We start from the raw sequence: 21561 nt of genomic DNA, 5'->3' as shown, positions 1-21561 counted from the left end.
TTTTTTTAAAGATTTTATTTATTTATTTTTAAGAGAGGGGAAGGGAGGGAGAAAGAGAGGGAAAGAAACATCAATGTGCGAGAGCTACATCTATCAGTTGTCTCTCGCATGCCCCCAACTAGGGACATGGCCTGCAACCCAGGCATGTGCCCTGACCAGGAATCGAAGCAGCAACCTTTTGGTTTGCAGGCCAGCACTCAATCCATTGAGCCACACCAGCCAGGGAAAGTCTCTCATTCTAATACATTTGCATTTAATCTTTTAATAAGCTCTTCCAGGAAGAATGGATAAACCGAAAAGAATTGGGGACCCAAAAGAATAAATTCCAAGCCCCAGTAGAAACCACAAGGATGTATTTCGGGGCAAAGGCTATCTTAGAGCACCCCTCAGCCGTCTCCATTGGGGTCACTGTTTCTTTTACTCCTTCTTGATGCTGGTTGGCCTCATCTGCCAAGGGAGCAGGGCCTATGACTTGGGGCACTGACAGCAAAGCCAGGGGGGCTTCCTGGGGAGCTGCTAATTTAAAGGAGTGTCGAATGAGCAGAGAACCAGCCAAGGCCACTATCGGCGCATGGAAAGCACACAGGTTCTGAAATTGGTCAACTTGCATTCCAGTTCCACTTGCTAACTGTGTAAAAGGGCACTTAGCCTCTCTGCACTTCAGTCTCCTCAACTGTAAAATGGGGGCAATAATAACTCTGTCCTCGACAGGCTGTCAGCAGGTTCATGTGAGGTGATAGATGTCAAAGTGTCTCCTAAACAGTTCAGCATTCACTGTGGATCCTTATTGAGACCAGAGGAGCCCAGGAAGGTTCTGACCAAAAATCAGGCTCCAATGACCAAGGTTGATTGCTAACTCACCCCTCTGCCCCTGCTTACATTCTGTGCCTAATCTGTTAGGGACTGAAAGGTGTTGGGCTTATAAATATTTGTTCCTTATGGCCAGACTTTCCTCCATTTTATCAGCCTGGGTGATAAGATAATCTGCCCCATGGGGTGAGCTCTGGCACCTGGCGCTCTGTATCACAGGTGACCTCTCAGGCCTGACTTTTTAATACCTGGCAAGTCAATACATGGGCTCTCCACTTACAGACTGGAGGGGGAGGGGCCCTCTAAGAGAGCCTCCGAAATTAATTCTCTTTGTTTGTGAATCTGATGTCTAGAGTTGAAGGGAGACTCCAAGTTCACACCTTTCATGCCAGATGGTGACTGGGTCTCCACTGGCTCCACTAAGCTCAGAACCAAAATGGTTTTGAAAAGACTTGAAGTGAGCACCCTTCTCCTTTAATGAAGTGTGAAATCTCCATATCTGTTTCAGCCTTTGAAAAGTGAAACCCAGGAAGGCAGGTTCCCCAGGCAGAGAGGAGAAGTGTGTGGAATTAATATTCCATCTCGATTTTTCCTGTGTAATTTAATAAGTTGACTAAGCTTATCAGGGGCACCCGGGCTGCATTTAGCCACTAGGCGAGCCGGGATCCCGCTGCCACCTCACATCCAGTCTGACAAAGCTCACGTCAGGAGCTGTTCATCAGCCAGGTGAGGGCAGGGGGTTAAGGTGAAGAGCTGGGACCCCTCTCCCCTTGCTCAGTTACACATGCTACCAACTGGCAAAAGGCCCCTTCCCTGTCAAATATTCCAGCCACATCCTCAGAGTTCTGGGTGCAGCCTGAACCACACCTCCCTCCTGGGTGCTGAGCCTTGGGCCTGTATGAGCTGAGTCTAAACCCCCAGCAAACCCCCCTCTTCACCCTTCCTCCCACCCCCTTTCTTTCCCTCCTCTGCTCCTCTCTGAAGCTGAAGACCCTCAAGGAACCTGTTTCACAAAAATTAAATTCTCATAGAAAGTTCCAAATCCCTGGGAAGAAATCCTTGGAACCCAGTGTGGGAAGCATGACTCTGGGTGTCCCTCTTTGTTTAACAGATTAGGATAGACTGAGGTTTAAGAAGAAAAAACGGTCTAAGAAGTTCTAATAACTAAGACAGGGCCAGTGGGGCTTCCACTTGGGGGTGGTGAGTCATGTTCCAGGCATTAGAATCAGAGGCTCTGGAATCAGATGGACCTGAGTTCAAATCGTAGCTCTACTGTGAGACTCAGCCAAATTCTTTGTGCCTCAGTTTCAGCATTTGTAGAATGGGGTTTGTAAATGAGATAACAATATGCGTTACGGGCCTCATACGTCTTACACTGGCAGAAGCTCCTTGAAGGCAAGGGTGTGGCTTCATTTATTGCTGTGTCCTCAGAGCCTAGAACGTGCCCTGTCCAGAGCGGCAGTCAGTAAATACATATTGAATGGATACGTGTAGCACATGGTTCTTACTATCATTATTCTTGCCCAGAGTAGTTTCTTGTTCAACTTCAATCAACTTTTCTTATCCTGGACGGTCTTCTCTGTTTATTCCTTATGTCAGTGCATACATGGGCACTCCTGCACACACACACAGACATACATGTTCATACCTGCAAGTCCCTACTCTGCTCTGCTCTGTCTCTCCTTGTGTCTCTTCTCACCTGCAGGGGGAGAGGGAGAACCATGAGGCTGAATCCAAAGCCTTGCTTTCTTACCCAACCCCCAGTATGCAAACTGCTCTCCTTCGTACTGGATCTGAAATCCTGGCCACCTTCCTCCAACATACTTTGTGCTGCCTAATAAGTAAGGGCTGGTTAAAAAAATCTCACCAATACTTTCTCCTTTTCAAGGAGGGCTGTCCACTTACTTTTGACTCAAAACTGACTGATGCAATTCCTTTCTGCTTTGACAAATAGGGACCCTCAGCAAAGAAGGAAACAGAACCAAAGTGAAAAGAGAAAGGATCAGAGGCTTTCTGGAGATTTATGAAGTTCCCATTTGAGTACAGGCAGCTGGACAGTTCTATTTTCTGTTCAGGTCTTGAAGTTTCAGGAAAACACCAAGACTCTGAGAAGCACCTTCATTTGAGTCATTTTGGTGGAGCTCGTTTTTTATCGGGTGTTATCTTCCCATTTCCCTCTCTTTCCAGCTGAGAGCTGTACGCTGAGAGCAGAGAGCGGAAATGCCAGCTTTCTTCCACCTTTGGAGTCTAGCACCCTGGAGCAGAATACAAAGAGATAATCGTTTAGTTCTCAAATCCCATTCTCACCCCTTTTCCCCCCATCCCTGGGTTTAGGGTTTTAATGCATTTTGAATTAGTGCTCATCTTGAGGGGAAAATGTGTAGGAAATTAATAGACCAGATTGTAATACACAACAGAAATAACTCAACCCTACAAATTAATACAGGCCCACAAGCCTAGACCTGAAAGAATCAGACCACAGGCAAATAAGAAGTTGGCTAATAATAGAAAGTAATAATAATAATAATAAATAAGGCCAATGGTTTTCCAAAGACTGGATTGATGTGACTGAACGATAAATTGTAAAGAGAGATACTGACCCAAAAAAACTGTAGGTGTTTGTGTGTTCCCTTAATGTATGTAACTAAGAAATAGATTCCACTTACTTTTACCTTCTTTTTAATGACTTCACTGAACGAGGGTCTTAATTTATGAAATTAATGGAAATGTGGGCTCTGTGTAAATAAGTGGTTTCTATCCTTTTGTGATTGGCCTCCCCTTGTTTGTCTGAGCTCAGATCTAACTGGGCACAATGCCCCATCCCCAACCCCAGCCAAGCAGGGAAGCCAGGTGGATTGGTCTGCCTAGTGGGGCTCCAATGAAATGAGGCAGGTAGCTACATCCAACTCAGGTGCCTGGAACACCACAGTATGCCAGACTCCTGGTGGGGGTGGGGAGGGCATGTAGGGAAGAAGGAGTAGGAACTAGAGAATTTTAGAAGTGGGTCAAAATGGAAAAAGAGGAGAATGATTTGGGTGAATATGGGAAAGAGTGAAAAATATACTCTTATGGTGAATGACATGAGTGGGCTGGACTCTTTAAGGGGCTAATGGTAACAAGACTAGGACAGTAAATTGATTTCTAAGACACTCTGGCAAAACAGAGATCCCTTGCTGTGAACCCCAATGATGTAGCCTCGGTCTGATTCTTTTGGCTTTTATGTGTGACCTCTGAGGAATGACTGAAGGGAATGGTTATCTGAGCTGAGAAAAATTTACTCAAACTCCATGCCCCTGCTAAAACTCTCTCTCTCTCTCTCTCTCTCTCTCTCTCTCTCTCTCTCTCTCTCTCTCTCTCTCTGTCTGTCTGTCTTTGTTCCAAGAATGACTTCTCTATTACTTCTGGAGGCTTTAATGCTTACAGCAATCACCTGGCTCCTTCAGGTCTGGGAGTCCTGTTTGTGTCCTCACAGTGGGCCTAGCTTCTATTTCATAACATCCTCCATTTCAACTCTCAGTACTTGTTGGCAGAGGTATATAGGAAACAATCAGGTGTTTGAACCAAGCTATCAATATTTGCTTTCCTGTCTCGTCATGGGTCACAGGTACTGACGCAGAAGTGATGCTATACAAGTCTTTACCTGATTATCCAGCCACTCACAGCCCCAGAAAGTGCACTGCATTAGTCATTCATGTTGATCCAAACAGAAAATGTCCCTCTGGAATCACTCCAGCTTTGCTTCATCTTCCTCCGCAAACCCAATCTCAGAAAATTTCCTATCCAGCTTTAAAAAAAAATTAATGACAGCCTGAATGGGGATGCAGAGGGCATATTTATCAAAATTTCAGATGATACAAAATCAATTAGGGAATTACTAAATAGAGTAAAAGAGTAAGGTTCCAAGTCAACCTTGATAGGTTGGAACAAGGAACTGAATTAACATGATAAAATTTACTAGTGGGAAATGTAAAGTCCCACCCTTGGGCTCAGAAAAACAAAAGGCAGAGCTGTATAATTTCAGAATTTGGAAGATGGACCTAAAAGAGCTACTCATTGATTGCAAGCTCAGTATGAGTCAAGGGTTTAATGTGACGCTCAGAAAACCTAAGGGGAGTTTAGGCTGCATGGTTGGAAACAGAGCACAAAAGAAGGAGGTGAAGGAGATGATGAGCTGTTCTTCTCAGCACTGCTGGATCACACTTGATGCATCGTGTTTCCTTCTGACAACACTCTAGGATGAACACTGACAAACTCTCATGCATCAGAGGGGTGAAAACAGGAAGACGGAGAATCTGGAAATTATAACAAGTGAAGATTATGAAAGAACTAAGGTAGTTGACCCCCAAAGAGGAAAAAAGATTTAAGGGGACATGAAAGCTGTTTTCAAGTACTTTAAGGGCCATCCTATACAAAAGGGATAAAGCTCCCCCCACCAACTCTAGAGACAAAAGTAGGTCCATGAGAATAAGTTACAGGGAGCTAAATTTCAATCCAGCCTTTCTTTTCTAACAGTGAGACCTGTGCAAAGACAGCACGATCTGCTAGGGGAGGGAATGCATTCTCTGTCGCAAGAAGGGTTCAGGCAAAAGCTAGAAGGAGCACATATGAGGGATGCTGCTGAGAGAATTCTTGAGTTCGTCATAGGATTAGATCAGATGACCTTTTAAGGATCCTTTCAACTCACAGATTCTCTGATTCTGGGGGTTGCTATTATAATTTATTATAATATCCCCTACATGAAAATATCTAATTCCCTTTGATGGAGAAATAAAGCTTCTGAATTCTGAAAACATTTCCTAGTCTTTCTAGGCTCAGTTTTAAAATTTCAGATAAAAATCACAAACTCTGGAGACAACTGCCTGGGTTCAAACCTGGCTCTCTTACTTCTTAGCTGTATGAGCTTGGGCAAGTCATTTAACCTCTCTGGGCCTTAATTTCCTCATCTATGAAATGGTATTTATAGTATCTACCTCATAGGGATGCTATGAAGATTAAATAAATCAGTATTTGAAAAGCATCCAGAACAGTGCCAGCACATAAGTATTGTAAATGTTTGATAAATTAAAAATAATGTAAAAGGGCTGAAAATAAAGAATGGGAATGGTCTCCAACTTAACAAATGGTTCAAAGATGTCTTTCTCCTTTTTCAACTCATCACCTGCAGCTCAGGCTGTAAAATAGCCAAAAGCCCAGAGAGAGGTGCCCCCTGCCAAAAAGAAAAAGAAAGAAAGAAAGAAAGAAAGCAAAAATCACACAGGCTCCCTAAGCTCTCAAGGGGAAAGAAAAAGCTTCCCGCTATTGGCTTACAATAACCTCTGAAAAGACCTGTGTGTTTAAGGACACAAGCCTATCCCTATCTCCCCCACCCTTCCACTCTCTTCCTGGGGTTGCTAGGAGGCCAGGGGTATGGTGCATTGTAATAAGCAGCTTGTGGGGAGGGAGTGGGCAGAGCACATTAGATATACAGGACCTGTCAGCGGGAGCTTAATATCCTCTTACTGGAATAACTATTGTCCCAGCTTCTCAACAAATACCCACCATCATTAATAAAAGGACTAATAAAAGCATTTATTGAACTCAGGCAATGGCCTCGCTTTTTCTAGCTCCAGGGCCTTGGCAGAGGCAGCTGTCGAGGGTAAGGGCTGGAAAAGTGAGACTCCCACTGCACCTAAGAGATCAGCCTGTGCCCCCAGCCCTGACCCAGCACCCTTCCCAAAAGCTGGGCAGCGAGAGCAGGGGGAGACTGGAGCACGAACATAATGCATCATTAAAGCAACAGACTGCTGGGTCATTTCTCATAGTAAATATGGGGTGGTGATGCTTTAAAATTGTCTGATTATGACTTTCTTTCAAGAAGTTTAAAGCACATGATCTTGCAAGATGTTTACCCCCTTTTTACTGAGGGGGAAATGAAGGCAAGGGTGATTTAGGGGCTCACTCAGACGTATGATGCATGGCATCCTTGCCAAAATTAAGACTAGAATCCAACATTCCAGACTCCCAAGTTCAGGACCATTTTGAAATTAAAAAATAGCATGGCTATATCTATCGTGTCCAGCCTCCAATGGGGGATCAGCAAAGGCTGTGATCATCATCATTGCTTTTCTAAATTATTATTGTTGTTATTATAATAACTAGTGGGTAGAGTGGAGTGGGTGGTGAATACTAGATAATTACTAAGACCCCAAAATTAAAGTGTTGAGTCTTTACTTTTTCACAGCTGTTCAAAGATGAAAATGAAAGCTGGCCTCCAGAAAGCCCTGGGAAGAGCCCTAATCTTTAGATAGAGTAAGTCCAGGAGGGGAAGGCAGTAAAATAAAAGGCCAGGTTCAAAGGCTTTGGAAGCCAGCCTTGGAGATCTTGGGATTCTTGACTGTGAATGGCATACATGCACAGAAGTCTGAGAAGGCACAAACTAACCAGGTTCAAATCCTGGCTCTGCCACTCCTTCACTGTGTGCCAATGAGAAAATTACCTAACCTCTCTGAACGTTAGGTTCCTCATCTGTAAAATAGGGAAAATATTTACTCCTATTCCCTGTGGCTATTATAAGTAAGGATTAGAGGCTAGCCTGTGACCACTGGGAAAAAAAAAAGGGTTCTTTCCGCCTCTGAGCCTAGAGCTTTGCCAGTGAGGACTGGTAATTGTGGGTGCATGTGACTCTCCTGACATCAGGATGACATTAGGAGGCAGAGGAGTCTTTTTCTCAGGATTACCTGGTTCAGTGAAGAATAACTTTGGCCTCAGTTTCCCCTGTACTTAAGACAAGGCAACAAAATCTCTGTCTTCAGCTCCACCCTGCCCCTGAGTGTTGTCAGATGGATGGAGGAGATACCACCCTGGGAGGGAAGGTGGGCGTTAATAACAGCACCCTGGATCTCTATTATTATTGTCATTATTCTGGCTCTGTCCAGTAAGCAGCAGGGACCCAGGTGACTCACTGTCTGCTCGCTGCAGCCCTGGTCCACCTGTTGGGACTTGCCTGCCTGACAGAATTCTTTCACATAAGAGGCTTCTCTTCACCTCCTTCCCAGCTCCTGAATGCAGCTCAGGGTCCTCTATCACTGGATGGAAAGGGGGCACGAGGGGGACATTTGGGAACACAGTGCCCAGCTCAGAGGGGCTGGGACTCCTGCGCCATTGGTCGCAGCCCTGCCTCACATCAGCAGCCACAAGTGGGCCTAGTGTATGGAGGTGGTGGGAGCAGGAGCCCCTGGAGATTGTGAGGTTCAGACCATCCACTTCTAGAGAGATATTTTGATTCCTCCGGAGTAGTCCTGGGGATGGCAGGGACCGGGGAAAGAGCTGCTCTGGGTGTCAGAGGCCTGGCACAAGGAACCACCTAGAAGCTGGGTGGCATCAAAGGATGGTTCTTAAACTCTGTAACCCAAATACCTGGGTCCTAAAATTTCAACAACTGCTGGGGGTGCTTCTGACAGCCCCCTCCCTGCCACCAAGCAACCCCTACCGCCTTACAAGCACTCTATAAATGTAATCTGAACAGCTGTGACTCACCCGCACACACCCCTGCAGTTTTGTGGTGAGGACACAGCTAATCATAGCTGGTGTTTGGGGAGGAAGCGAGATTTTGCCACAAGCTCCATGGCAGACTGTCTCCCTCCTTCTCCAGGATGGCAAAGTGGGTATGACTGGCCTCCAGTTTAGCAAGGAGTTGTTTCTGCCTCCCTGAGGATTGGTTCTACCTGGGAGAAGAGCACACACCCCAGGAAGGGTCATTTTTAAGGTCAATTTTAATTCACTGAATTTCTAATCAGAGGTCACACCAGGAAGACCAGAGCTGGAATCCCCAAGATCTATCAGTGATGCCAGCTGTGATCACAACCTCAGCAATTTGCCTCTGCACAGGACCCTTCTTGGTGTTTCACTGGTGTTTCCCCTCATTAATGGGTGTTAGTGGAGTTTTTACCCCATTGCATTCTGCTTGGTCAGGCAGAAAGGGATCCACTTATAAGGCATCTAGTTATATCCCTCACTCTAGATGAGGAAACTGAGGTCTAGAGAGGTTGAAATGACTTCTCCAAAGTCGTACAGGATCTTACAGGCAGAGCCACAGCCCTGACTCTGGATTCAATGTTCTTTCTATGGACTCTTCTAGGTCCATTTTGAGTCCACGAGAAACAACATTGGCTACCATTCATTGAGCATCTAATATATGCCAGTTAGTAGATTTATGTACATTACATCAGGCTGGGAATACAGATGAGAAGTTCAAGTATCAGAGAGCGGTTTTATTTAGATAAACTGTATGTTTTCTTCCAGATCCGAGGCACAATGATACAGCCATTCAGGCTACATTGCTTTATCAATTGATTGAGCACTTTCTATATGACAGCTCTCCACTGGGTCCTGGGACTCCAGAGATACAATAGTGCAGGGTCCCTGATGGTGCACTAGCACCAGTGATTTACTAGAGCTATAGACAAAGGGTCAGGAACACAGAAAAAGGTGTCCTGGAGGAATGAAGAAGGCTTCCAGATATATTTAAGCAGAGTTTTAGAGGGTGAGTACGAGTTTGCCAGGTGGGACTACGGGTGGGAGAGACGAAGTGCCTGCAGAGAAAACAGCATGTGAAGAGCTGTAGAGTAAAAGCGTTGTGTGTGTTTGGAAACAACAGTTGGATGCAGTGCGTGGAGGGATGAAGGGGCAAGTGGGAAATGGCACTGAGGAGGTGAGTTAGGACAGCCTGAGGAAGGCAGAGTTTTAGTGCTAGCTGTCGACTTTGGAAGGGCTCCGAGATTCTCATTCCTACCTTGTGTACATATACTTTACTTCTGATTTGGGCTCCCACCATACACACACATTCCCCATCGGTATGGGCACCTGTGAATGTGTTTGTCCACCTGGAGTGCTAATTAGGCCCTCCTGGGAGTCTGACACCAACCACCAGCTGCTGCCACTACCTCAGCTCTCTGCTTCTGCACAGGACCTCTCTTGGTGCTCCTCTGGTGTTCCCTCTCATTATTGGGTGTTAGCAGAGTTTTTACCCCATGGCATTCTGCTTGGTCAGGCTTTGTCAGACGGCCCATTCAGTGGGGTATGTGTGGAATCCCCAGCTGGACCATGGAACCACAACAAACCCTTCCCTGTCCCTGTTCTACGCCCGGCTCCTGGCCCACCTCAAACCAAACTCTGCCCCCAACAGAACTACCCAACTGCTCACCCCAAACTTCTACCCTGGGGTGATTTCAACCTTCCTTTTAGAACAACACATCTTTCCCTTTCTCCATAGCTGGCTTTTCAGCCCACCCTGCTCTGGGTCCCTGGAACACAGTGGCATTCTTTGTTCTAATGTTGAATAAAGGAGACCATCACCCCCACATATATTTTCATTGTTAAACTCAAGATAATTATCCCAAAAGAGGTTTCTGGAAAGAAAAGACAGAAGACAAATTTTGGAGCTGACAGGCTCGAACCCTGGCTGCGTGACCTTTGGCAAATCGCTTCAGTTCTCAGAGCTCCAGTTTCCTCATCTCTAAAATGGGGACATCAGTCCTCACTGTGCAGGGATTAAAAAAGACAGCACACAGGATGCCAATCAAGGAAGGGCTGAGTTCAGCTGACAGAACCAAGCAGGAAGGGACACATTCCTTTGCTTCCTCTTAGAATGAGTACCTTTAGCCTCTAGGGCCCTAAATAAATAGATAGATAGATAGATAGATAGATAGATAGATAGATAGATAGATAGATAGATAAAGCAAAACAAAGTGCATTCAATCAGGGCTTCAAGTTATTGCAAGTGACTCAGTAGTGAAATGGGGTGGCGCCCACCTTCCAAAAGTCTCCCCAAGCCTCTGCCAAGAATGGAAGATGTGTCCTTCCTGTCCCAAAGGGAAGGAGGGCTCGAAGCCAAAGCCATCCTCCAAAGCCAGCAGACAGGTGGCTCTCAGGCTGACCTCTGCCAGGCCCAGTAAGCCCCGCAGTTTCATTGTTCCACCCGGGCTGCGGAGCTGGTTGGGGGAGTTGGCTTAGAGAAGGATATTTTGTATTTGGCTTTTGGAATGACTAATGAATGAGCTGTCTCCACTGCAGGAGAATTATGCCACTTAAGCAAAACCTAGCTAGGCTGGTCGGCTCAGAGATAGCTAATAGGAAATGCCTGTCAGAACACTGACGCTTCAAAGCCAAATATATTCTCACTGTGTTCTCTGTTTGCTAAGTTTACTTTATGCAAAATATAACTCAGCTGAAAATATGTAGATGGCAGAGAACTCGCTCCTTCCCGCTGGAAGAAATGGTGATGAGGAGGGGGAGGGCAGCTCCCAATTAACCCAGCTGGTCCTGCCAGGCTGAGGAACAGTCAAGCCCTTTGGCCAAAGAGCACAGACCTCTCTGCCACAAATGGGCCGATAGCAACTAGTCCTCAAAATAGAGGCAACTGCCCTCCCACGTGGCTTCCAGTGGGAACAGAGAGAAAGTGGGCAATGGTGAGCACAAGCAACCCAGCCTACCATTTTGTCAAGAGTTGCAGGGCCAACAAGGGCCCACGAGGGCACATTTAAAATTTTGGCCTTTAGTGGTCTTATCTGCCAACACCCACTCCCCACAGATGAGGCACAAAGTTCTCCCAACCAAGAAGCAACCAAGAAGAGTCAGTGAGCTTCAGAAACCTGAATGAAGTGGTAACACCTCATAACTGAGTTGCTGATGAAGCAACATAATTGGTGGGAAGAGCCCAGATGGGGAGTCAGGTTGTTTCTGCCTCTTCTTCCTGTTACACTTCCTCTCTTCAGGCCTTGGCTTCATCATCTATAAAGGAAGAAACTGGGCCAGCTAGCAATTCCTAAGGTCACACTGCCTAACACTCTCCATATGACAGATAGAATGGAGGCAGTAGTATGGTAATAGAACCAGCTCTCAATTCGCTGACTCTCTCCCTCTCTCCCTTTCTCAAGGACTGCCATGAGGAGCTAGGTATAAAGACAGCATCATCTTTATGGAGATACTTGAAGTAGGAAAGACCCCCCTGAGGCCATGACCAGGGACATTAGTATGTGGGGATGCCCTGCTGAGGAGAAGCAAAGAGTTAGGGACCCCTACAGCCCTTGGCCTGGAAACACCCTACTCCCACAGGGCCACAGTCACCAAACTGCTTGGTAGCCACTCAGCTCCATTCCCCAGAAAGCCTTCCCAGAGAAGGGGTCTGGACTTTCTTGTGGAAGACAGGTGGGTTGACACCTTTGGGATTGAAGTGGGAGCTAGGCTTAAGGAGCCTTGGGCTTCCCAGAAGGACCTGGACAATAGGTAGCTCAAAGCACGCACAATGTGCCAGTGTGGTGGGGACACAGAGAAGAATCAGAAACAGCTCTGCTCTTCAAGAGCTCCCCGTTTCATTGCAAGATGGGTACAAACAGAAGAAACAAAGATGGCGTAGGTTAATCACATGACACCTTGGACAAGCTCCTGAATGTCTCTGAGCCTTGGTCCTCATCTGCAAAATGGGGATAATGACTACCTGTCTTAGAGGACCAGAGACATATATAAATGCCTGGTACATTTTAATTATTGGATAAAAGGGAGCTATCACTGTTTTTATTGCCATGGCTTAGAGGATAACTTCTCAGCAGAATGGGTTCTGGGCAAACGGAGACTCATCTATCCCTTTAGCCCTTGGGGCCAAGCCTGGGGTGTCTAAACTTCTAGGCTGGCTCTTCCTAGGCTGCCAGTCATCCATTTACCCCAGTTTGCCTTTCCTTTGTGCACAATGACTATTGGAAAGCCAAGCTGATAGTCCTCAGAGTAAGCTTCAGAGCAAACGAGGCTTTGGTGAGGTGGGAGAGGGGAAGGAGTCAGCTGCTGTAGTGGGAATCTAGAACAGCAAAAACCAGGCACAAAGGCTGTGTGACAGGGGGTCTGGGGAGCAGGGGGCAGCTGGGAGGTCTCAGTGCTCCCACACAATGTCCTGTGCATGGGCCCCCAGCACAGATTATTAGTTGAGTGTTGATTCTGCTCTAAGTGAAGTGGAGTCCAAGTTGGGAGATGTTGAGAAAAAAAGGCTGGATAATGGCCCATCAAGTAGGGTGAGAGAGGTAATTAGGCAAGTGTTTTGAGGTAGGACTGCTTGGGGGTCAGAGGAGACAAAGGGCAAGGGTTAATGCAGATAGACATGGGCAGGTACCAGATGGCAGAATGGGGCAGAAGAGGGCATTCAGCAGGGCAGCAGGGAGCCAGGAGCCAGCAAGGGGCATCACCACAAAGCCCAGAAAGCCCCAAGCCAGGTTCTGCCAAGCACGGGGACTGGCTCCAGAATGTGGGGGTCTCAGGACCACAGGGAAGAGGTTGTTACTGGTGGATAGAAGCAGAGGAGCTACATGACACCCAAGAAGCCAGGCAGAGGAGCTGAGACTCACTTAGACCACCTGCGAAAGCCATGCAGGGACAAGAGCAGGGTATGGGGTAGTGGTAAAAATCACCAAGAGACAACCACGCACAGCAAGGACAGGGGATGCGGAGGAATTTATGTGGCTGTCAGGCTGGCCAGCAGTGGCAAGCCCAGCAACCAGAGGGGCAGGGGAATATGGCTCAGGTCAAGTCAACCTGGAAAGTTAGCTCATCAGGCAGGTGGGGTAGAGCAGCAGAAGTCCAGAGGATGGAAGGCAGTGCCAGCCTGGCTTTGGGTGGCTGGACCTCAGCTAGGAGTAGGGTACAGCGAGAGGAGTAGAGGACTGTCAGGGAGACTAGTCAGTGGGCTTTTGTAAGACTAGTAAAGAATGTGAGCTTTGCACTCAGACAAGCCTGGTTTGAATCTCAGCTCCCTCACCTGAGTAACTCCGTTGGAGGTGAGGTTTTATGTCTCTCAGTTTCCTTATCTGTAAAGTAGTGATAATTATAGCACCTCTTCATCAGAGTGAAGATTAAATAAGGTAATTTGTGGAGATTCTGGTATACACAATTCAAATGGTTCTTACTATGATTATTAGCCCTTGAAATTGTCAGGTTCCCAGAAAATGAGGGGGGATTTAGAGGTTTGATGGGTAAAACATGGCAGAAGCCCAGCCCCTATGGAAAAGGGCAGTGAAGGAAAAATCACAAAGGCTTGGACCACAGATAAACTCCTGCTCAAATCCCTCCTCCACCTCTGCCCATCTGTGAGTCCTTTAGCAAGTGACTTAATCCCTTCAAGCCTCAGTTTCCTCATCAGTAAAACTGAGATACTAATATCTGACTTTTGAGGTTTTTGGCAATTAGATGAGATAATGTATGTGACATGTTCAACCCAGAGCTTAGTAAATGGCTGCTCTATGGATGAGGCTGAAATGTGAGTGAAGTACATGATACCCAAGGGGCATTTAGGGGACCAGGAATCACCCCCTGCACCACAGGTCGTGGATCTATCACAAAATATACTTTCCCCTGCAGAAGTTGAAATAGCCAGAGCTATGGGAGCTCCCAGGAGTGTACCCTGTGAACACACTCACATACTCTGGTAGCATTCTATCTGCCTGGACAGAATTGGCTCAGGAAGCAGGGAAGTCATGCCTCATGATAGAGGGTAGCAGTGGCTCCAGCTGGGAAGGACCCAAGAAGATAGAATGAGGGAAGGGCTGGCGGAGGAAAAAGATGTTTTTCATTGATTCACTAAGTAAATAAGCACTTAGTGTGCACTTTCTGTGGGCTAAGTCCCATAGCCACCATGGTGAGCAAGACAGCTGTGGTCTCTGCACTCCCAGAATGGAGCCTAGTGGGAGTGCAATGAAAGGGGAGCTTTAGGAAGACCATTCAGTGACTATATGCTGTCTGGAGTGAAGCAGGAAGGATGTGAGATATGGGGTCTGTGCTGGACTGCTTGCTGTGATCCAGTAAGAGGGGATGAAAGATGGGGGGGGGGGGGGGTGGAAAGGGCACAGGATGTGCATCACACAGACGCAGCTCTACCTCTTACCAACTATTTTACTCTGGACAACTCAACATTTTGGGTCTTCAGTTCCCTTCTCTATGAGATGAGCGGAATAGTACCTGCTTCACAGGGGTTTTGGTGACTATTAAATTAGGTGATACATAGAAATTCTGGCTCTCAATAAGCATTCAATAAATGGGGACTGTTGTTCATAAGAACATTAATAATAAAGTGAAGCTAGGAGATACTCTGAAGGTATAAATGACAAGAGTGTGGGAAATAGTTTAGTTGACACCTGGATTACTGTCACGTGCTTATCTTCTGTGAGTCAGAATTGGAATTCCCTGCTGGGAAGAAAGTTGGGACTTGGGGGAAGTGGGGAGTCCACTCCCAGCTGAAGGAGAATTCTGAAGTCACCTCAAGCTAGGATGTACAGTTCAGTTTAGGAAAATATCGCTTGAGTTCAGTCTCTGAGTTAAACATTTCGTTTTATTTTCTCCTAGATTTCCTCAGGCAGAAGTTGGAAGGGATCCCCCAGAGCCCCAGAGCCCCAGCCAGCTTTGGACTCCCCTGGTCCTTGGGGCATGTCAAACTCTGGGAGAAAGTTCCTGGACCAAAACTAGTGTGGAACAAAAAGGTTTCACAATGAAAATCTTTCCCTCCCGTAGACAGAACAAAACCTCAATAAACACATTACCTTTTTTTTTTTTTTTTAAGTGGCAGTCCCATTGTAAAAAAGGGACTTACAGGACAAGGCCCCAGCTAGGAACAAAGAGAACACTCCCACCACCTCTCTTGCCAAGAAACAGCTGAAATTCTCAGAGACATCTTTGAGCCAAAATTCTCAGGGAGAAGTCCCAGCAGACTGTCCATCAGGTGAGAAAATATAGGCAAAATGTAATGTGCAAAATGATGAACCAGAAAATCAGCCAGCAAGCCTGCGCTCAGCTATGTCTTAATGAGGCAAACTCCAAAGAAGCATTTCCTTTAATCTGGCATTTGAAATGAAATGCTGCTAAGAAGCCCCCCACCTCACCCACCCCACCCTTATGTGTTGCCATGACTACCCAACTTCTTAGAACATGAAAGAACTGCCTCAGCAGTTCCCTCTAAAACAAAAGAAAATTATTCCAGGTTTCTGGGCACAGAACTCCAAGGAATGGGACCTGTTACTGGATAGCAGGTTCTTCAGAGTTGCTAGTGATGAAATATGAGCCTATGGGGACAGATGGGGCCTTCAGAAAAGCAAGGGAAGGAAACTGGGGATGACAGGACCCCAGCACTCGCCCCAGCTCACAGAGCCCGTACTCTGCCGTCATTGCTGGCTCTCTCCCCCTGGCTGGGCCTCATTTGCCCCTGCAATGAAGCACATTAAAAGAAAACACACCCTCTCTCCATATGGGAAGGGGCAGGGGTTTGGAGGGGAGCAGGTCCCAGCTCAGGAGACCCCAGAAGGGCAGCAAAAGGTGACTTCTCCTGCTCTCCAGTCTGGTTTGCTCTTGGAACAGCCAAGGTGAGGCTACCCTGCAGCATGACTAGGAGGCCTCTCCGAAGCCGCCTTGGAAGCCTAGGCACCTGCTGATAAGGGACCATCTGAGTCTTCTCCTGAGCCTAGAAAGCAAAAGCTGGGGAGGTGAGGGCCAGACCCACCCCCTCCAGGGCCCTGCTTGAGCTTCAAGTCAGAACCAGGGCATTGCCGTTGACCCCTCCCTTGCCCTCATTCTCCTAATCTTTCATTACATTTTGAGTCTCATTTCTAAAAATTTCTCAGATTCATCCACTTCTGTCTCCACTGTCAGTCTTGACTGAGGCCTTGCCATCTCTGATCTGAAAAGATACCTCTAGACCATCTGCACACCAGGGCTAGAGTGGCAGTTTTGAAACACAGACCTGATCATGTCACCTCTGGCCTAAAATTCTTCGGTGTGCCCCTTGCCTTTAGGATAAATTTTCAAACTCCTCAGAAAGGCATGCCTTTCATGATGGACAACACTCACCTCTGCTCCCTCCAAGCTCCAGCCATAAAGAATGCATTTCCCCCACTTACCATGCTCTCCCACACCTCCCAGCCTTCACAAACAGTTCTCCATTTGGGAACGCCTTCCCTGACACAGTGTACTGGGTAGATCTGCTTGCCCTTCCCAATCCACTCTCTGCCCTGCCCTGTGCCCCAGAGGCTGCCCCAATGGATCACATAAACAAACTCCAGTGCCCTCTGGTTTCTGGTTGGGTTTGGCCAATGGGAAGTAACAGTAGATATTGAAGGATAAGAGAGAATTTGGCCAGGGTATTTATTCCTTCCCTATAGGCTGTATCAGGCTGGCTGGTCCCAGACAGAAGGTTACTCCTGTGCCAAGGCTAAACTTGCTCTCCTTCCAGAGTATAGTAGCTCCCCTCCCGCTTCTGGCATATGCGCGGCAACAGCTCTGCAGCTGCTTGCTAGCCCTGGGTTTCCCTAATGACTAGGGGTGCCTCCCCATACCCTACCTACATCTATACAAATAACCCGTTTGTGCATAAACCCTCCTCAAATCATCCTAACTTGTGTCTCATATCATTCCCTGTTGGTACCCTAACACAGTCATCCACTGACTCTGCTAAATCATAACCTTTCCTTTAACATTAAGCTCCTACAACACCTCCTCCAGGAAGGCTTCCCTCTTCTCCCCAGTCTGGATCAGCGGCCTTTCCCCTCAGGCTCCCAGAGACTTTGTACATTCCTTTGTTACAGCTCTTTCCACACTAAACTGCAAAAGCCAGTCTTCTGTTCTAAATCTAAGTCTCTGGAGGGTGGGGCCATATATTGTTGCTCATCTTCGCACCCCAGTCAGTATCTGGCACAAAGCAAGGCCTCAGAACATATTTGCTGAATGAAAGAAGGTGCAGTAGTTCAGAGTGAGACCATGACAAAAACCAGAGTTGCCCTTTGCCAGTTGCCTAGTGTAGAGCTGGTGTCCCCTGGGCCAGAGTCAGTTAGGTCACAGACCAAAGGGCACAAAGAAAGACTGTTATTTAAAGGGCATCCCCACGCCCACGACCTGGGCCCCATGTCAATGAGCATAAGGAAAGAGTGAGGGAGATGTGCTGGTTCCTGTTTCAACAACTGTGCTACGTGGGAAAAAAAAAAAAAGAGTAGCCGGCCTCCCTCAGCCCCAGGGATACAATGGAAGTGTCAATCCCTGAGCTGGGAGTCCTGTGGACCTGGTGTCAACCCCTGACAAACCCACATTGGCTTACTGAAATCGATTACCAAAAAAGTCCCCGGGCTGTTCCAAAGGAGCCAGCACCACTCTCCCCCAAACACTACCGAATCCTTCATTTCATTCATTCAACCAACTAAGTTTACTGGGGGTTTGTGTGTGCCATGCAAAACACTTCTCTTTGATTTACTCAACTGAAATTCTATCCAAAAGGGAGAAGTCATTTTTCTGCTACTCTGAGATTCTGCTGATCCCTGTCAGAGGCCTGGTAGGGCCAGAGGACGGGCTTGCAGGAAGAAAGGCCCCAGATAACCTGGACAACATGGGAGATGGTGCAGACATAATGGATAGAAGGCAGAATGTAGTGAGAAGGCTCTAGAATCCTGGCTCTCCCCTTTTCTAGATATGTGACCTTAGGCAAGTTACCTCATATCTCTGTGACTCAGTTTCTTCCTGTGCAAAATAGTGGTCATAATAGGACCTGGGTCTTGGAACTATTGTGAAAATTAGATGAAACAAAACATCCTCTAGGAGGCTGCCCAGAGCAGTGGATCCTAATCCTATCAGACCCAATGCTCCCTTTTGATAGCAAATATTTTATAAGAGCACCTTTACTATTCTGAAATGAAAATTAAAGATAATATAACTTGTTTATTACACATAAGTTTTTCAGAGAATCAATATATTGCCCTAACTCCAGAATAAAGAAAAGGAAGTAATTTAGAATAAAATAATATGCATTTTAATCTATAAATGTTTGAACATAACTACACTAGAAAGTATAAGACTTGTATCTACTTATAATGAAGAAGTTTGAATTTAAGAGAAGTAAAATAATATTGACTGGAACATTATGGATACTTCTTAATATTTGATGTCCTGACGCAAGACTAAATATGTACTCTATATTCATAGAGATATGTACAAATGCAGATGAATAGAGATGTGTTATTTTGGCAACTCAAATACCATGAGCATTTTGCTGTTGTTATTGTGGTTTTCTGAAATGATGAACAATTCCTGGTAAAGATAAAATATAGTATTCTCTTGATTTATATGGTGCTGATAGCATTCATGAAAATTTCAGTATATATTAAAACTGTGCAAAAAAGTATTTTGTCTCATACACAAAATGGAATTAGGTTCTAGGCTCAGACCAATAGAGATTTTCTACTTATATGAATGCCTGGCAGGGTATACAATGTCACATGAAGCACAGGACAAAACTGCCCAACCTAAAGTAAGAAATCTGATCCCCTCTGCCTCCAAGGAGTGCCCGCACTACCAACATAACAAACATAAATACACCACACATTTCTAAATGCCTCTAGGAGCAGCACTGACTCCATTGAGGATCAGTGGGCCAGAGTTTATGAGGTTATCCAACTGATAACAAACTCAGGATGATAGCCATACAACCTCCAGGAACACACATCAGACAGACAGCATTAGGGAAATTTATGAGCACATCACACTTGAGCCATAGGGTAAGGCCATTTCCTGATGCATGTAAAAAAGAAGGTGAAAAAGAAATCAGCATCAAAATAGGCTGAGCTATGTCACATAGACTTCCAGGTAGAGAAAAAGTCTCAGCAAGCTGCTGACCCTTGTATTTTCCTCTCCCGGAACAACTATTGGGACCTCTTTGAAAAGCAGATCCTCAGCATTCTATAAATACCCCTCAGATGGCTCACCTATGGCTCCATCATGATTCAATATCAAGAGTATTTCACAACATTATGACACTTTGCCTCTTGACTGAACATATCTAAAGAAAAATCATTGTCTTTTTAAAATTTACTTTTATTTTTTATTTTAGAGAGGGGAAGGGAGAGAGAGAAAGAGGGAGAGGAACATCAATGTGAGAGAGAAACGTCCACCAGCTGCCTTCCCCACATGCACAAATGGGGGACCGAGCCTGCTCAGGCATGTGCCCCAACTAGGAATCTAACAACTAATGGCAACACCCAACCAACTGAGCAACACCAGCCGGGCAAACCATTGTCTTTTCTGAATGTATCCTACACTTCTAGCAAGACCAGCCAAGGCACTGAGGTGAGCTGACATGTGCCCATCTCTTTCCTTCCCATGTGCAGCCTTAATGATCAATAAAATCTTACTTGAATCTGGGGTCCTTTTTCCTACAAAAAGGAGAGATCATTTCAATCAACCCCAGTAAGAGGCAGCTTCTCAGAAAACTGAAATTCAGATGGTGGCACCAAGGAGAAGGGGAACTCTCATCTCCTTCTCAGCTTCATTCTTTTAGTAGATCCTTCTGAACTTTCAAGAGGGCAATTGTCCAGGTTTCTGCCCTGAGGCTTGGGCTGCTGATGATTCTGACCACACAAGGCAGCCTCCACACTAGAATAAGGCTGGCCCTGAGCCCTCACAATCAAGTCACATCTTGTAAACGGGATTATATGGAGTCATGTTACTCTCTCTGTTTACCCTTTTTTGTTAGCTTCAACCTGTGGTAAAGATTGGTCTGAAGGACCTGGTCTCAGCGTCCATGGGGGATGAGGGTGGTGGTATAGTGTGTGTGTTGGAGGGTGGGGACACTAACGGATGCCAATGATGAGAACACCCAAGGGAAAATCTCACTCATCTCTTTCCATAGAGATTCTCCCTTCATTGCTAAGCCTGGAGAAGCCGGTTTTAATTCATTAGGAAAGGTGATAACTCTTCCCCACAGGGTCTCATGGAACCAGGGAGTCCATAGTTTTAGATGAACGAGGTAAAACACTAGAAGGAGACTCAAGTCCATGGACTAAGACCACAGTCAGGTTATCAACTTGAGAATGAGATGAATGCTGATCTTGTAGCAGAGACTTAATGTTGGGACCCATCCTGTGGTTGTAGAGAGCATACTTGTATCTATTTTGCCAGGTGACAAAGTGGGTCCATCAGTAGTTGGTGGCAGTGGGCCTACCTTTTGAAGTGCCTCCATCCCTGGATAGAATGGATCCACCAAAGCTGGAAACCAAGAAGGCTTGACCTGTATCACCTACATGTGTTTTGGGGTATAGAGAAGGGGCCAAGAGAAGAAGAGAACAAAGATACAAATGAACAAAATAGAAATAAAAAGTAAAGGTATTTTCTCAAGGTTTGTTTCTCATCAACTCCTGTTCTCTTCAAAGCTATGGTGATCCCAGGAAGTTCCTAGAGGCAGGAAGCATGCCTGGGAGTAGACTGGGACAGTTCTGTCTTTTGAAGAGAAACTGCCAAAGACATGTCCAGAATAATGTGATCTATAAGGTGACAGAGACCTGAGACTTGGAGCTGTTCTCTTTAGCAAGCCCAGCAGCCTTCTGAACATCCCTGACATCACTACCATCTGGCCTTCTGCTCCACAGAGCAATCTCCCCAACTTGGGGCATATTTTGAGAAAGAACCAGAGGTGGAGACCAGCTGCTAAGCATGAATATGGATCTCACAAAGCCAGTACACTCACTCAATCAATGGTTCTCAGCCCTGCACGCACGTTAGAATCACCTGCAGGCTTATACACACCCAGGCCTGCCCCACCCTTCCCCCCACTGCCCCCTGCCACAGATTCTGATTTAATTGGTCTGGGGTAGGACCCAGGAGTGGATACGCTTTATAAACTCCTGAGGTGATTCTAATGTGCAGCCAGAGTTGAGAACCACTACATTATACAACAGGAGAGGCCCTCAGGACCTCACTTAGATCCAAGTT

General features: G+C 46.3%; 1 long non-coding RNA gene across 1 annotated transcript; it reads right to left on the bottom strand.

Annotated features, from left to right (window-relative positions):
• Window positions 1-1787: 1787 nt before the first annotated feature.
• Window positions 1788-20860, bottom strand: LOC150021006 (uncharacterized). The gene is made up of 3 exons (XR_016511414.1): window positions 20795-20860; window positions 4451-4594; window positions 1788-3065 (listed from the first exon to the last, which is right to left on the bottom strand). It is a non-coding gene; the product is annotated as an uncharacterized LOC150021006 (long non-coding RNA).
• Window positions 20861-21561: the final 701 nt, after the last annotated feature.

This window comes from Furipterus horrens, unplaced genomic scaffold (assembly GCF_987537825.1).
Source record: "Furipterus horrens unplaced genomic scaffold, mFurHor1.1.pri manual_scaffold_1, whole genome shotgun sequence".
Classification (NCBI taxonomy): Eukaryota; Metazoa; Chordata; class Mammalia; order Chiroptera; family Furipteridae; genus Furipterus; species Furipterus horrens.
The sequence above is the reverse complement of the archived record's forward strand: the minus strand, read 5'-3'. Positions and strand labels throughout refer to the sequence as shown.